At 46.7% G+C, this 16,042-nt stretch overlaps 1 protein-coding gene across 2 annotated transcripts in view; it reads right to left on the bottom strand.

Annotated features, from left to right (window-relative positions):
- Positions 1-16,042, bottom strand: part of LOC138261134 (otoancorin-like) — a 208,860-nt gene that overhangs the window by 168,108 nt on the left and 24,710 nt on the right. The gene's annotated exons all lie outside the window — the stretch shown is intronic.

Raw genomic sequence — 16,042 nt, 5'->3', positions numbered from 1 at the left:
TTATCTATAGTGATATGAAGGCTTCTGTACCCTCACTCTTTTCCTGGACAACCTTCAGAGGCATTAATGGTTGTGCTCAGTTGGACTGAGAGGGAAGGTAGAGTACATTCCACAATTCAAGGGTTCTGTCTGTGTTGCTAAAGGAAGATCCACTTCTTGCACCACGGATGCTCCTCAGAATCTATGATGTCTCTGATAGCGTTTGTTGCCTTGCAAGCTCCGTTATATGGTACAGCAAATCTGTTTGTATCAGCCATTGAACCATACAGATAAAAGGAACTGAATACACAGAATGTTTGTTCCTAGCAGGCATTATAACATGAGGATAAGACCTATCTATAATGATGGGTATGATCAAGATACAAGGGATCAGATTACCAAAACGCCTGTTTATGACAAGAATTATACCATGTATATATGAAGAGTCCATTACTCAACATATATGGTCCCGTGCTTCCCATGCCACTGGATTCAAGCCAGCCTGGCTGATGAGGGGTGAAACCCCGAAACCGGTCCCAGGATGCTTGTTTCCAGTCCAGGGAAGACCTGGCCTGGCAGTTCGGGCTGGACTGTTTCCATGGGGAACAGGGTCAAGACTGATTTGCATATGGCTGGGTCCAAACTGGAATGGCATGGGCAGCAAAAAAACGATGGATTATACCCAGATCTGTGACTGGGGGAGAGTGTTTGCATTGTCAGCACTCCGTCCATCATTCTTTTGTGTTGTTAATGTCGCCCTAAGTGGGAAGGGTATGCCCAGACATGGGTCCCGTGCTTCCCATGCCACTGGATTCAAGCTAGCCTGGCTGATGAGGGGTGAAACCCCGAAACCGGTCCCAGGATGCTTGTTTCCAGTCCAGGGAAGACCTGGCCTGGCAGTTCGGGCTGGACTGTTCCCATGGGGAACAGGGTCAAGACTGATTTGCATATGGCTGGGTCCAAACTGGAATGGCATGGGCAGCAAAAAAACGATGGATTAAACCCAGATCTGTGACTGGGGGAGAGTGTTTGCATTGTCAGCACTCCGTCCATCATTCTTTTGTGTTGTTAATGTCGCCCTAAGTGGGAAGGGTATGCCCAGACGTGGGTCCCGTGCTTCCCATGCCACTGGATTCAAGCTAGCCTGGCTGATGAGGGGTGAAACCCCGAAACCGGTCCCAGGATGCTTGTTTCCAGTCCAGGGAAGACCTGGCCTGGCGGTACGGGCTGGACTGTTCCCATGGGGAACAGGGTCAAGAATGATTTGCATATGGCTGGGTCCAAACTGGAATGGGATGGGCAGCAAAAAAACGATGGATTAAACCCAGATCTGTGACTGGGGGAGAGTGTTTGCATTGTCAGCACTCCGTCCATCATTCTTTTGTGTTGTTAATGTCGCCCTAAGTGGGAAGGGTATGCCCAGACGTGGGTCCCGTGCTTCCCATGCCACTGGATTCAAGCTAGCCTGGCTGATGAGGGGTGAAACCCCGAAACCGGTCCCAGGATGCTTGTTTCCAGTCCAGGGAAGACCTGGCCTGGCAGTTCGGGCTGGACTGTTCCCATGGGGAACAGGGTCAAGACTGATTTGCATATGGCTGGGTCCAAACTGGAATGGCATGGGCAGCAAAAAAACGATGGATTAAACCCAGATCTGTGACTGGGGGAGAGTGTTTGCATTGTCAGCACTCCGTCCGTCATTCTTTTGTGTTGTTAATGTCGCCCTAAGTGGGAAGGGTATGCCCAGACGTGGGTCCCGTGCTTCCCATGACACTGGATTCAAGCTAGCCTGGCTGATGAGGGGTGAAACCCCGAAACCGGTCCCAGGATGCTTGTTTCCAGTCCAGGGAAGACCTGGCCTGGCAGTTCGGGCTGGACTGTTCCCATGGGGAACAGGGTCAAGACTGATTTGCATATGGCTGGGTCCAAACTGGAATGGCATGGGCAGCAAAAAAACGATGGATTAAACCCAGATCTGTGACTGGGGGAGAGTGTTTGCATTGTCAGCACTCCGTCCATCATTCTTTTGTGTTGTTAATGTCGCCCTAAGTGGGAAGGGTATGCCCAGACGTGGGTCCCGTGCTTCCCATGCCACTGGATTCAAGCTAGCCTGGCTGATGAGGGGTGAAACCCCGAAACCGGTCCCAGGATGCTTGTTTCCAGTCCAGGGAAGACCTGGCCTGGCAGTTCGGGCTGGACTGTTCCTATGGGGAACAGGGTCAAGACTGATTTGCATATGGCTGGGTCCAAACTGGAATGGCATGGGCAGCAAAAAAACGATGGATTAAACCCAGATCTGTGACTGGGGGAGAGTGTTTGCATTGTTAGCACTCCGTCCATCATTCTTTTGTGTTGTTAATGTCGCCCTAAGTGGGAAGGGTATGCCCAGACGTGGGTCCCGTGCTTCCCATGCCACTGGATTCAAGCTAGCCTGGCTGATGAGGGGTGAAACCCCGAAACCGGTCCCAGGATGCTTGTTTCCAGTCCAGGGAAGACCTGGCCTGGCAGTTCGGGCTGGACTGTTCCCATGGGGAACAGGGTCAAGACTGATTTGCATATGGCTGGGTCCAAACTGGAATGGCATGGGCAGCAAAAAAACGATGGATTAAACCCAGATCTGTGACTGGGGGAGAGTGTTTGCATTGTCAGCACTCCGTCCATCATTCTTGCCCAGACGTGGGTCCCGTGCTTCCCATGCCACTGGATTCAAGCTAGCCTGGCTGATGAGGAGTGAAACCCCGAAACCGGTCCCAGGATGCTTGTTTCCAGTCCAGGGAAGACCTGGCCTGGCAGTTCGGGCTGGACTGTTCCCATGGGGAACAGGGTCAAGACTGATTTGCATATGGCTGGGTCCAAACTGGAATGGCATGGGCAGCAAAAAAATGATGGATTAAACCCAGATCTGTGACTGGGGGAGAGTGTTTGCATTGTCAGCACTCCGTCCATCATTCTTTTGTGTTGTTAATGTCGCCCTAAGTGGGAAGGGTATGCCCAGACGTGGGTCCCGTGCTTCCCATGCCACTGGATTCAAGCTAGCCTGGCTGATGAGGGGTGAAACCCCGAAACCGGTCCCAGGATGCTTGTTTCCAGTCCAGGGAAGACCTGGCCTGGCAGTTCGGGCTGGACTGTTCCTATGGGGAACAGGGTCAAGACTGATTTGCATATGGCTGGGTCCAAACTGGAATGGCATGGGCAGCAAAAAAACGATGGATTAAACCCAGATCTGTGACTGGGGGAGAGTGTTTGCATTGTTAGCACTCCGTCCATCATTCTTTTGTGTTGTTAATGTCGCCCTAAGTGGGAAGGGTATGCCCAGACGTGGGTCCCGTGCTTCCCATGCCACTGGATTCAAGCTAGCCTGGCTGATGAGGGGTGAAACCCCGAAACCGGTCCCAGGATGCTTGTTTCCAGTCCAGGGAAGACCTGGCCTGGCAGTTCGGGCTGGACTGTTCCCATGGGGAACAGGGTCAAGACTGATTTGCATATGGCTGGGTCCAAACTGGAATGGCATGGGCAGCAAAAAAACGATGGATTAAACCCAGATCTGTGACTGGGGGAGAGTGTTTGCATTGTCAGCACTCCGTCCATCATGATGAGGAGTGAAACCCCGAAACCGGTCCCAGGATGCTTGTTTCCAGTCCAGGGAAGACCTGGCCTGGCAGTTCGGGCTGGACTGTTCCCATGGGGAACAGGGTCAAGACTGATTTGCATATGGCTGGGTCCAAACTGGAATGGCATGGGCAGCAAAAAAATGATGGATTAAACCCAGATCTGTGACTGGGGGAGAGTGTTTGCATTGTCAGCACTCCGTCCATCATTCTTTTGTGTTGTTAATGTCGCCCTAAGTGGGAAGGGTATGCCCAGACGTGGGTCCCGTGCTTCCCATGCCACTGGATTCAAGCTAGCCTGGCTGATGAGGGGTGAAACCCCGAAACCGGTCCTAGGATGCTTGTTTCCAGTCCAGGGAAGACCTGGCCTGGCAGTTCGGGCTGGACTGTTCCCATGGGGAACAGGGTCAAGACTGATTTGCATATGGCTGGGTCCAAACTGGAATGGCATGGGCAGCAAAAAACGATGGATTAAACCCAGATCTATGACTGGGGGAGAGTGTTTGCATTGTCAGCACTCCGTCCATCATTCTTTTGTGTTGTTAATGTCGCCCTAACCAGACGTGGGTCCCGTGCTTCCCATGCCACTGGATTCAAGCTAGCCTGGCTGATGAGGGGTGAAACCCCGAAACCGGTCCCAGGATGCTTGTTTCCAGTCCAGGGAAGACCTGGCCTGGCAGTTCGGGCTGGACTGTTCCCATGGGGAACAGGGTCAAGACTGATTTGCATATGGCTGGGTCCAAACTGGAATGGCATGGGCAGCAAAAAAACGATGGATTAAACCCAGATCTGTGACTGGGGGGAGAGTGTTTGCATTGTCAGCACTCCGTCCATCATTCTTTTGTGTTGTTAATGTCGCAGTTCGGGCTGGACTGTTCCCATGGGGAACAGGGTCAAGACTGATTTGCATATGGCTGGGTCCAAACTGGAATGGCATGGGCAGCAAAAAAACGATGGATTAAACCCAGATCTGTGACTGGGGGAGAGTGTTTGCATTGTCAGCACTCCGTCCATCATTCTTTTGTGTTGTTAATGTCATAGAATGAATTATGCCATGCACATGCAAGGAATCCATCATCAAGCATGTCTGTATGTAGTAGACATTGCGGCAGTCAGATGCAAAGAGTCAGACACCCTACATGTTCTTGGTTGCAAGAATTTTAGTGTATATGTACAAGGAATTCAAAACTCAAAATTCCTCCAAATAGGCAATGTATCTTAGAGTTACAAGGGCTCCAGTAATCAATATTTCTATTCATGATAGGCTTTGCAGATGACAGATGCAAGAATCCTAGCCCCTTACCAAACTGTGTACTCGAGATATTTTAGGAAAAGGCAAAGGGACCCAATAAGGTGAAACGTGGCACATATGTTTTGACATCATTTGTGTTGAGATATGATTAGAAGAGAGAATGTTTGGCCTGGTGAAGGATTTCAGAAAATTAATTGTGCCAAAATAAGGCTGGTGACATTCCACTTATGTGCTTCTACAGCAAAATCCTGGATTCATTGTATATACAGCAGGAACTGTATTATTTAGAAATTGCTTTATTCCATATCCTATGTCTTTAGAGTTGATTTTCAAGCACATTTAAGTCTGAAGGGGGATTACTGTTCTTTCCCTAAATCTACTGCTATATCTACTTCCTCCCTTCATGCTCGCCTTTGTGTCTGCTTTTATACCATTGAAAAGTGCATGGTGTTTCAAATTTTATTCTTGGTCCTCTATTTGTTTGTATTTACTCCTCTGATTACACCTACTAGGGTTGTCTACATCAAACCCGTTTCGAGGACTATGAGGAAGGCAAGGCCTACTGGCCCACCAACATGGGGGATGTGGTTGCTTGCCATTTATGTTCCAGGTTCTGCCCTACTATGGATCTGCTTACTGGGCCACATACATTGGCTTCTCCATTTGACTCTCAAGGTATCAAGTGAAAGCAGTCACAGGTTTATCAGTGGGGAGTGCTCGAGGTCAGCATTGCGCATTCATCTTAATGTTAGTCAAGTGGTTGTCTTTACAAGAAAGAAAGCACTTTAATCACACAATCCACTAAATATTTGTACAATTCAATGATCAAGTAAGTCAGAATCCTTGAGGACAATCAGCATGTATGCAATTAACCCGCCCCACTTGCTCTCTACTCCCTCTTAGGAACTCACACAGAGCTCTGGTTTCCCCTTCTAGTGAGCTCAGGAGTAGATTGAATCAGGCTTCTGTCCAGTTTACATGTGTCCACAGTCAAAGGCTCTGTTTACTTTGTTGTTACCCCCCACAGGATAGAGTCTACTTTTGCACGGGGTGACCCACCTACATTCCTGGCATGAATCACAGTGTGTGCCAAGTCCAGTGGAGGGTCGGAGCCAGGCATGGGCCACGTCTAGCATCACATCTGCCCAACCTGGTTTGGAATAATCCCGCCACAAGAGTCTTGTGCAGATGCAAATAAAGAACCACTGCAGCAGTTTTGTCAGATTTAGTGATGTGATCCTGTCTGGACTGAAACCGGTGTTGCCTTCAGGTGTGCAGTAGCAGTCTTTGTTATTACTGTCCCAACTTGACCAAAGGTAGGTGTAACCCTGATGAGCTTACAGCAATCAGGTAATTATAGCTCTCATCTGGGCTGACAACAATAAGGCAGTTGCAGCCTGTTTCCAGACCGGCTACAATAAGTCACCTTCAGCCCTTGTCTGTTTCAACAGTGATCATGGAGATGCAACCTTCGTCTGGGCTCACAGCAGACATTCAATCGCAGCCCTCGTCTGGGCCTATGGTAGTCATGCTGTTGCAACCCGCGACTTGTCAGATGAGGAGCACAGTGCAATAGTTTTTAATACAAACTCAGATTAGTTACCAAGGGGATATAGACACCGGCGGGGGGTTCGGGGGAGGGACCCCTTGTTCGCTCTTGAGTAGTCTACTTTTCCTGGATGTCCCACAGCCCCTGGGAACATGTTGGGGCTCACCACTCCTAGACAGTTGCTTCTTGTGCAGGGCCAGGCAGGCTCCTTCCCTCTCTCAGCAGGGAGGCAGGCTTGTAGGTGCTTCAGGGCAGGCCAACAGCTTCTCCGGTAAAATGTCCAGCCTTCACGTGATGTCCTCTCACTTCTTGGAGACTGACTGTCAGGCAGACACCTGCCCTGGTTGAACAGCAGTCCTTTGAGTACTTCCTTAGTCATATCCTGGAACGGGAACAGAGTGTAGTGAATTATTTCCCACTTCAATACACAACTTCTACGCAGGATGTGGATCCATGTTGCAATTGTAGAACCTGTTTGTGGTGCTTCTCTTTTTAAGTGCCTTCTCCATGCTGCTCTCCAGACACAGCCTTTGTATAGTGTGATGACTCTTACAGCAGAGCAGTACTGTGGCCATTTCAATCTTGGAGACCTTAAAACAGATGGTGGAAGAGGTGTGAGGATTTGATTCATGGCCACGGTTAACCCAACTAAAGGAATAGTCTGGGGCAGACAAAGTGGCAGGTTTGCCATAGAGACTTTTTTTTACAGAGCATCCAATCCCACCCACACACCCCTCCCATCCACTAAATTTCCAATCAGCAGATTCTGGCTAACCAAAAGGGCTCATGGAATTTCTAAATGCAGCCCCGTTTCCATTCCTGTCCATTCAGTATCTGGGCTTCCTTCCTAGGTGTGCAGGAAATACACTTCTACTGTCTGAAAGCACAATCCTCCCTCTTCATCTTGCGCTTTGCAAGGCCTGTAATACACAATCAATTCCACTGGCCCCCATTACACTGACCCACTCACACACCATGCCAGTGTTACGCTTGCAAAATGTTTAACATGCTCTCAGGAGATCAGCGCAACAGACTGGCTATGCATATGGAAGCAGAACTCTGCAGAGGTGGCCAGTAGGTCTCACCTTCAGTGAAACAGAGCCACACTATTGGCTTCTCTTAACCACAGTGCTGTCCCCACCACTCTTGGCTTTCTACCCACAATCGGGATGGTAACCCATTCTTAGTAATGAGGGCAAGCCTGGTGCACCCCTCCAGGTCACAGGCAGGTCCAAGACCTAAAATAGTGTTGGACGGGCCAAGGCCTCTCCACAGAAGCTTAGATTAATGTGATGCCAGGGAAAAAATAAGTCAGGATACCAGTAGGGCCCTCAGGGCAGAGGAACTTCCCTGTATACCATGTAGGTGACATTCACATCACGACAGTCTGTCAACCTTTGATTATGAAACTGACTTGTCAGAAATAAGTATCACTAATATCCAAAACATGTCATTTTCCGGTGTATAACATTAAAACAATCTAGCCCTTTCTTCTCAGTCTCCTAATTCACATTCTCATTTGAATATAAGTCTTCCACTGTAAGCTTTATTTCAACTGCAATCAAATTTTCATTCGTCGGTCCATACTCTATTTGGTCTCAGGATTTCTGATCCTGTTACACCTTATTTATATAGACCAGTGATGGTTGTTTATTTTTTTTCGTTTTCAAGTTCTTTATTTATGTGCAGCATCTAACAGTCCTAAGGTATGTCTATGGAGCCCTTGTGTTCCTTGACGTTTTAGATCTTTGACTTTGCTGGCTCCAAAGCTCTGGCACGACCTGCTGGTTTCTGTGAGACTTTCCCCTACTCTGAGCGTGTTGATGTCATGGATGAAGGCTCATCTGTTGTTCTTGGCTTTCTTTGATACAGCTTCCTGTGTAGTTATTCCCTCGTTGCTTACTGTACTGTTGTCTGCAGCAAGAGCTTTGGACAACAGTGCTAGATTTTTCAAATAAATGACGATCTATCATGCTATGTGTGAGTAAGGTTATAATTATTGTCTGGCCTTGAATTTCTTGAATTCAAAATATTCTCCCACAATGGCTGGATAACCTGGGATCTGCTTCTCTAAAATGTTGAGTGATTTGGAACCATCACATGCTACCAGAGATTACTTCTGGTGAAGTTCTCTTCGCAAAGCCTGCTAGGTAGAAGACGTAAAATCAATGCAGCCACGAAAGCGCTTTATTCTATTTTCCTAAGTGGGGTGTGCATTTGTAGTGGTGTAGAGAGTTGAAATGCCTTAAAAAGCCTGTGATTTGTGGAGCAAGCAACACCCTGATTGCATCAACAGAATTTCCTATATCGAAACTGAGACTGGTGCCCTGATGTGTAGGAGTAGTTATGACAGAAATAAAATTATAATTTACAGAGGGGGCATGCACTGATCAGTAGTTTTGAACTACAGATATTCATGCCAACACAAACTCCTTCAAAAATTGCCAGGCATTTGTGACTTTGAGCCTGATTCAGAACTTAGCGGATGAGTTACTCCATCACACTGGTGACTGATATCCTGTCCACTGAAATCTGAATCCCATTATCTTCTATGGGATTTAGATTTCAAAAGATGGGCCAGCCATGACTGAGTTCTAAACTAGGCGCTTTGTCTGTGACGTGAATCTGTCTATCTCAGTATCTAGCTTTAAATTAAACACTTGAACCATTTCCTGAGGGTCAGGAACCTTTTCCTGGGGGTCAGTGATATAGCACTAGAACAGTAAGAAAGACCACCCTTTGTGTGTGTAGTTCTCCTTTTTCAGTTAGCACTCTGAACTATCTGGAGGGTACACAATCATTCTGCTTAGTCAAGAAGTGCCTGGAAATTACTCCTTACTACATTACTGGCCTAACTAATGTTTAGTATTGAGGGAGTCTTGAAACAGTGACAAGATGCCAACAATAATTGAAAAAGGTTCTTGTATTTTTCCAGAATAGAGAGAAGTGCTGTTGCTGTGGTATGGGCGATGCCTACCACACATGTTCTATGCGCTAGGACTTGTTTGCCAGGATTGAGTAGGGCTGGCGAGCATCCCATGCAGATCCGGGCAGGTCGGATGTTGCTTCATTTAGCTCTTCTAGACCTCTCGGAGCGCTGCTTGGTCGAAAATGAGTCCTTATTTGGGCTGCCAATCAGTGGCTCGCGCAATTGTGGCGAAAATAACTGGACAAAATTATGCAATTACCAGCTCAGCTAACACAGGTAGTTTTCCTCAAAGACCAAATTGCTTAATCTTTACGAAGATGTGACCTTTGGAAATAGGTGGCTGGGTCACCCACACCAAGCCTCCTGCTTTACAAGGTTTTGCAACTGAGCACAATTATGCACCTTCTAGTAATCAGGCCTGTCATAAGTGCTGTGGGGCTCGGTGTAAAATTGGTGGGGCCCCGTGAACTATTCTGCAAAAGAAACTAGGCAGGATTAATTAAGTGTTTCACAATGTTATTTTACGCCCCAGCTCTTCTCTTTCAATTCTCCTCTAGGCACTTGCCATCCCTGTACCTTCACCTCTCAACCTCCCCCTCTCTCTCTCTTGCCTACACCTGCACATCTCCCATACACATTAATGTGCATACCTGGCAAGCTGCCCACAGCCATGTGTGATGACCTCAGGCAAATCCACATCTTAGCCAAGAGTTATTTGCATTCTGGGACTTGTATTTTAACTTTTTCATCATAGCAGTACACAAATCCTAGCTTGCAAAGTGCTGGTGGTTAAAAAGCCAGGATCCGGAAGGGGATATATTACAGATAGGGCTCTTGCGTCTCTCGTCAGTGTTTTTAGATGCTGGTTTTCTCCAGTTGCCTACACTTGATAGATCCTGGATACACGTTACCTTCAGTCAGTACTGATCCCTGTATCCCGTGTCAGTGGTACAGCTGGGAACTTCTCCGCTTGCTCAGGTGCTGATGGAAGCAAGCGAGCACGCTGTAGTCACACACTGCTGCTCCAGATCTGTGTGCACCAAGGCAGGGGCGCCCAGAGTTCACACCAGCAGAGAAAGTGGCACATGTAAGCGTCTTTGTGGCAGTGCTTAATTTGTAAATAGAAAAGTGCCGGTGCTCAGAGCTCTCCTCTGAAAGACGCGGCTGCTGCAGTTAAAGGTGTGAGCACAGAATAGGGAGGCACCGTAATCCTGAAGCCATCTCGGGCCTCTTTAATCCATTTAAAGCCGCTCCCAGCGCTTCAGCTCACTCTTGCAGCTTTCTGCTTTCTTCCTTTGTGACGCTTTTTCGTTTGTCCCTGTCTCCGTCTTTCTTATGTGTGTCTTTTGCTCGCAGTAAATGCTTGAGGCAGAAAAATTAGCACCGGGCCTAAAAAATAAGTGCCGATGCTCAGCACCGGAAACAACAAGCACAAATTAAATACTGCTTTGTGGAACAGACGTGGTCTAACCGACTGAGCTGTCGACCCCGGAACTGTGGAGCAAGATTCGAGTCACGGCGTCGGCGCTGCTTCCTGTGATCGTGAGCAAATTGCTTAATATCTCTGCCAAAAACTGACTTTGTAGAATGTAATCTGGTGCTCATGTAAAACTGCAAAAATACACACACACATAGGGAAGCTCCACTCTGACCTGTTAGTAAATAACATCTCCTTTTCCACTGTTTCCCGTCAAAGATCAAACACAAATGTCACATCCTGTTGTTTTAAATATTCCTCATGTTCTCTTGTGAGCTGTTCTGAACTTCAGTGAGGGGCCCTGGATTACCTAGGGGACTTGCTAAAAAGTATCCCCGTTGCTGCACCCGACCATGTTAGTGATCTCTTTATGTACCAGGTGTCTTGTTTTGCAAGCCACCCTCACAAACCTGCTGGTGTCCTTTGTCGAGGTTGGGTATCTTGCAGTTGTCTGATTTACCATTTGTTGCTGACGTCACTCCTGCTTCTGCAAGGCCTGTTAAACACGCTGAAGATCACACGTTTCCAGCTTGTGCCAACAGGATGAGCGAATATGCAATGCAAATAGACAGTTTTTGAAGGAAAGGCAAACAGGTTGATCGCCCTGTACCAGGGTAAAATACTTTCTAAAAAATAACATTTCCCTTTGACTGTGCTCCCCACTGAGTGAGGTGCGGATTCAGTATTCCTAGAGGCTGGGTGGCCAAAGGGCCAGCTGAGCACATCCTCTGTGGACCAGGGCAGAAAGAGGTACAGAAACATGGATGGGTCAGGAAGTTTTGCTCACCATAAACCAAAGGCATTGATTGTGTATGTGGTGCACGAGCCAATTTGTGAAACAGGACACCCTGAGTTTCTCATAAGTCACACACACATACACCTGTGAAGACGCGGACATCAATTAAATTTGACGGAAATTCCAAGTTACAGCTCATGAATTCAGAGTGAGGGCTTTGTGGTAAGTTATCTCTTCGCTTGATGTAGCCGGAGCTTCCTAGGCGTCCAGCAACGCAGGATACCACTGACCATGCCGGATTTTATTTTTTGTTGCTATGCTACAAGATTTGGGACTTCTACCTAGCTGCATTTTATTAAACTATTCTCTCACTCTACTTCTTTCCAGGTGTCATCATAGTTGCGTCAAACCGCAGCCAAAGAAGCAGAGGAAAGCTGGGCCCTAGAAACATGGGGCCATATTTACAAGGCCCATCCGCCACAGGAGCGTCACTTTTAGTGACGCTCTGGTGGCGCCATTCACTGCACCATAATTACAAGGAGGCGTTAAGCCACTTTTTGTGGCTAAACGCTTCCTTTTAAATATGAGTTCCTCTGACGCAGTTTTCTGCTGTAGAGGGGCGTGCAACGGGTGTTGCTATGGGCGTTCCACCGCGACACCCATTGCTTTTAACGCTGCTCCAGAGAAATCGTAAATCTGTGGCAGCGCCAAAAACTATCTCCAACCCAGGGGTGGCGTTAGCCTGGCGCAACAAGGAGGAATACTTGTATTGTTTTCAGCATTCTGTAGCACACATAGCAAAAGAAAAAGGCCATGAATGATTGTTTATGTTCAGGAAGGTGTCCCTTCCTGCACATAAACGATCATTCAAAAATGGTGATTTGGTACTTCTATGTGTGCTGCATCTTGCAACACACATAGAAGTGCCAAATTGCCATTGTAGATTGTTTATGTGCAGGAATGTGTCACTTCCTGCACATAAACAATCATACTCCTCAATGCAGACACCCTTGCACTATGGTGAAAGGATGCCTACATTGATGCTGGCACCTAACCAGCGCCGCCGGTGCAGGGGGAAACACGGGTGCGCTGTATTTGTGTAAATACGGCACAATCCTGCATTTCAACAGAGGCGCGGCGTTGCAAATTTTGCCGCAGCACTGTGCCACTTTTTGTAAATCTGGGCCATAGTATTATGTAGATGAATATCAGAGGGCTCCTTTTCACCTCCTCCTCTGGGGAGTGTGGCAGTCATCTCCTTGAATAAGGTGACAAGTTCAGGTTGGATAATATGAAGCCCATCAATCAACTGTTTTTTAAAATAATTTAGTGATTGATATCTGCTGCCAAGAAGGACCCTGTCATGTTTTCCTTCTCTGTTCTGTGTTTGCAAAACTTCAACCATTTATGGCATTTTAGATTTGGGACTGTGCACAAGTCACGAGTTAGATTTCATATTCATAAAGCATGCAGGGGCGACAACATAATTCGATACGTATGTATGTGTAAATACAAATATATGAAACATAGTATTGACATAAATACTCCATTAAATTAAAAGTATACGTGAGCTGAAATAGGTGACGCCCTTTGATGTTGGTGTTGTACGTTCTTTTCCTCAGTGTTTGAAGATCAGGGGAAAGGCAACCTGTCCCAGCAAGAATTCCCTGCCGTGCAAACATAAATAGATTTAAAGCTTGCTATTGTTGGGAACAGCAAACAAAAGAATAATAGACGGTTCTCTGCTCTTCTTTTTTCTCAGAGAACATGTGAAACAGCCAGGATTTAAAGGGCTCTCTGTGAACCGAGATTGAAGGGTCTACAGCATCACGCAGGTGTTCTCCTACTAACAAACTGCCATGGTGAGGGGGCACAAGGTGGGCCGGGAGTAATGCAGACGGGCCACTGGGCCACCTCCCCCACCCACACCATCCCCACTCATAATCTTAGTGAACAAAACTTTGCTCATTATTTAATGGGGTTGTGATATTTCTAGCACACAGTAGAAAAGGGGAGCACCGCATCTGGCAGGTACACAGAGTGAAGTATTGCAAAACTGCCTGGAACAGTAACTCACATCGACCTATGGGAGCCATGTGCAACTTCCTTCCTTGTGGTTAGCAGAACAAGGATGTGGTCATCTTCTGCTGTCTTACAGGCACAGCGGGCAGAGGAGGGCGCGGGACCAGTTGTTGATACTTTCGAGTAAGTGGGAGCCCCAGGAGGTCCAATCGCTGACGAGCACATTAGAAGTCGGTCAGATTTTCTAATGTTTGGCCTTCTTATGGACTGTTGTTCTGATTTAAATAGCACTTGGTAAAACAGCATTGCGGTGTCATACCATCCTGCATAAGAGATCCTACCAGTGATACTGTTACAGATTGCACAATAATGCTGAGGTCCTGCGGTCTATATGTTGACACTGGTTTCCTAAAGAGAATTAACTCTTTGAAGCTCGTTCGCTTGGACTGGTGATGAGAATTCCTCTAGTGGTGATATGGAATTGCATCCATGGATATCAATAAGACGTGTCCAGGAGGTAGCAGCTGGGACTCCTGACTTGCTCTTGGGTAACCCAGCATCACCCTTACTACCTTGGTTGCTGGGGTTAAGGCAGCGGCAGGAACAGAAAGTACAGAGGGACTTGAGTTCCCCGCTTAATTTCTACACTTTTCCCTTATTAAGCTTCCTCCAGACCCTCAGCAACAAAGAAGATACTGGGGGTCTAAGGGTAGGACAAGTGGTCAATCCTTATAAATAATCAGGGAGTCAAAGAGTGCCTGACGTAACTTCTGCTGCTCTGGCGTCTTGGTAAATCAATTTCCATGTACATGTCTCACTTCGAACTCAAATGAAGCGTATTAGATGCAGATATGATTTAGGTCTAAACTGCTCTCTTTGGATTTGAAGAGCTAGATTCTAATTTTGGTTTTACCACTAGAAAACATAGCTTACAGTTGTTAAAATCACATTCTCACACTGTGCTGCATTAGCCTTGCCTGCCAAAGTTTGAACTTCTTACAGAGGGCCTGATTTAGAACTTGGCTGATGCGTCGCTCTGTCACGACTGTGACGGATGTTCCATCCGCCGAAATCAAAATCCCATTATATCCAATCGGATTTACATTTTGGCAGATGGGACATCCGTCACCATTGTGACCGAGTTACTTGTCCTCCAAGTTCTAAATCAGGCCCAGAGTATCCCAGGTACTGAGTGGTCCATAAAATTGGGCACACCTTGGTCACTGGGATTAGTTATCGAGCAGATTGCACACAAAGATTAGGCTGCTAATATTTGTACATTAGACTTCGCCCTTGATGTCATTCAAAAATGTCTGAGATTTCTTTAGGCCAATACTAACTAGTGAGTTACATTCTGAGGCTGAAGTAGTTTGGATTACCGTAACTTTGGACTCTGCATTTTGTTTAAATATCAGGAACGCTCACGTTGGGGATGTGGTAAGACTCGCTTTTCCTCAATGACTTGTCCCTGTTCACATTTCATTGTACAGTTTCTTGTTGGCTTCATTTCATCCTCAATTGTTTGTGTCATCGTGCACATTTAAGCAGGGTGACCTTCTTTATACTTAATACTTAATTGCAGACATTAACTGTAATTACAATGGAACTGCTTGGATCCAGGATGACTACACTACAACAAAATAGATACTTACGATTGGGCCCGGCTAAGACATTAAATTACAGCCATTAAATGTCATGTTGGCTGTGCTTTCTCCAAGGGTTTACACCGGGATCCCTGTTACCAAAAGGGTGCAATGACCCTGTTTGCGCTGTTGTGCACTTTTAACTAGGTGCACCGCTTGCAAACAGGGAAAGTGCGTCCTATTACACATAATGAGCTGCCCCCTATCATTGAAGCAAATCTATGGCTGCTAATTTCTACTGCAATTCATGACGTTGTAACCATGCAATTTGTATAAATTCAGTTTAGTAATCCCTAAGTAATTTATTAATATCTAGACTCATTCTTTGGTGAACCTGAGGCCTGTGAGAAGCAGTTGTGGACCCTGGGTCACAAACTTAATGTGGAGCCCCTTTCCGGTTTACCTCGTCCATAATAGAAACAATGTTCTTGGTGGCAGCCTCGGCATACGATTGCACGCAGAGGTGGCGGTGGCTGCCTCGCAGTGGTATATAATTATATTTTGTAGTGAAAATAAGGACCCTGAAAACTGCAGGTCCTGGGCAAAACAGCTTCAGCTTCCTCCCCGGCAAACCACTAGATTTATAGAGTTTTAAATATAGTGCTTCCAAAATATCATAATAAAAATATCAACCACCAAAATATCATGAAGGTAAATACACACAGGTTAGTGTAGATCACCTACACAGAACTCCCCATAAATGTTCCTGGAAGCTGCACATATCTTCAAAGTATGCAGATGTGGAGTTAAGAATACTGCATCTATACCTACATATACTCACCTTCATGACATTATTGATAGTCAATATTCTGGCTGTGAAGTATTGGTAGCATAATATTTTGGTGCTCAA

The sequence above is a fragment of the Pleurodeles waltl genome, chromosome 10 (assembly GCF_031143425.1).
Source record: "Pleurodeles waltl isolate 20211129_DDA chromosome 10, aPleWal1.hap1.20221129, whole genome shotgun sequence".
Classification (NCBI taxonomy): Eukaryota; Metazoa; Chordata; class Amphibia; order Caudata; family Salamandridae; genus Pleurodeles; species Pleurodeles waltl.
Note: the sequence above shows the minus strand (reverse complement) of the source record. Positions and strands in the feature narration are given on the sequence as shown.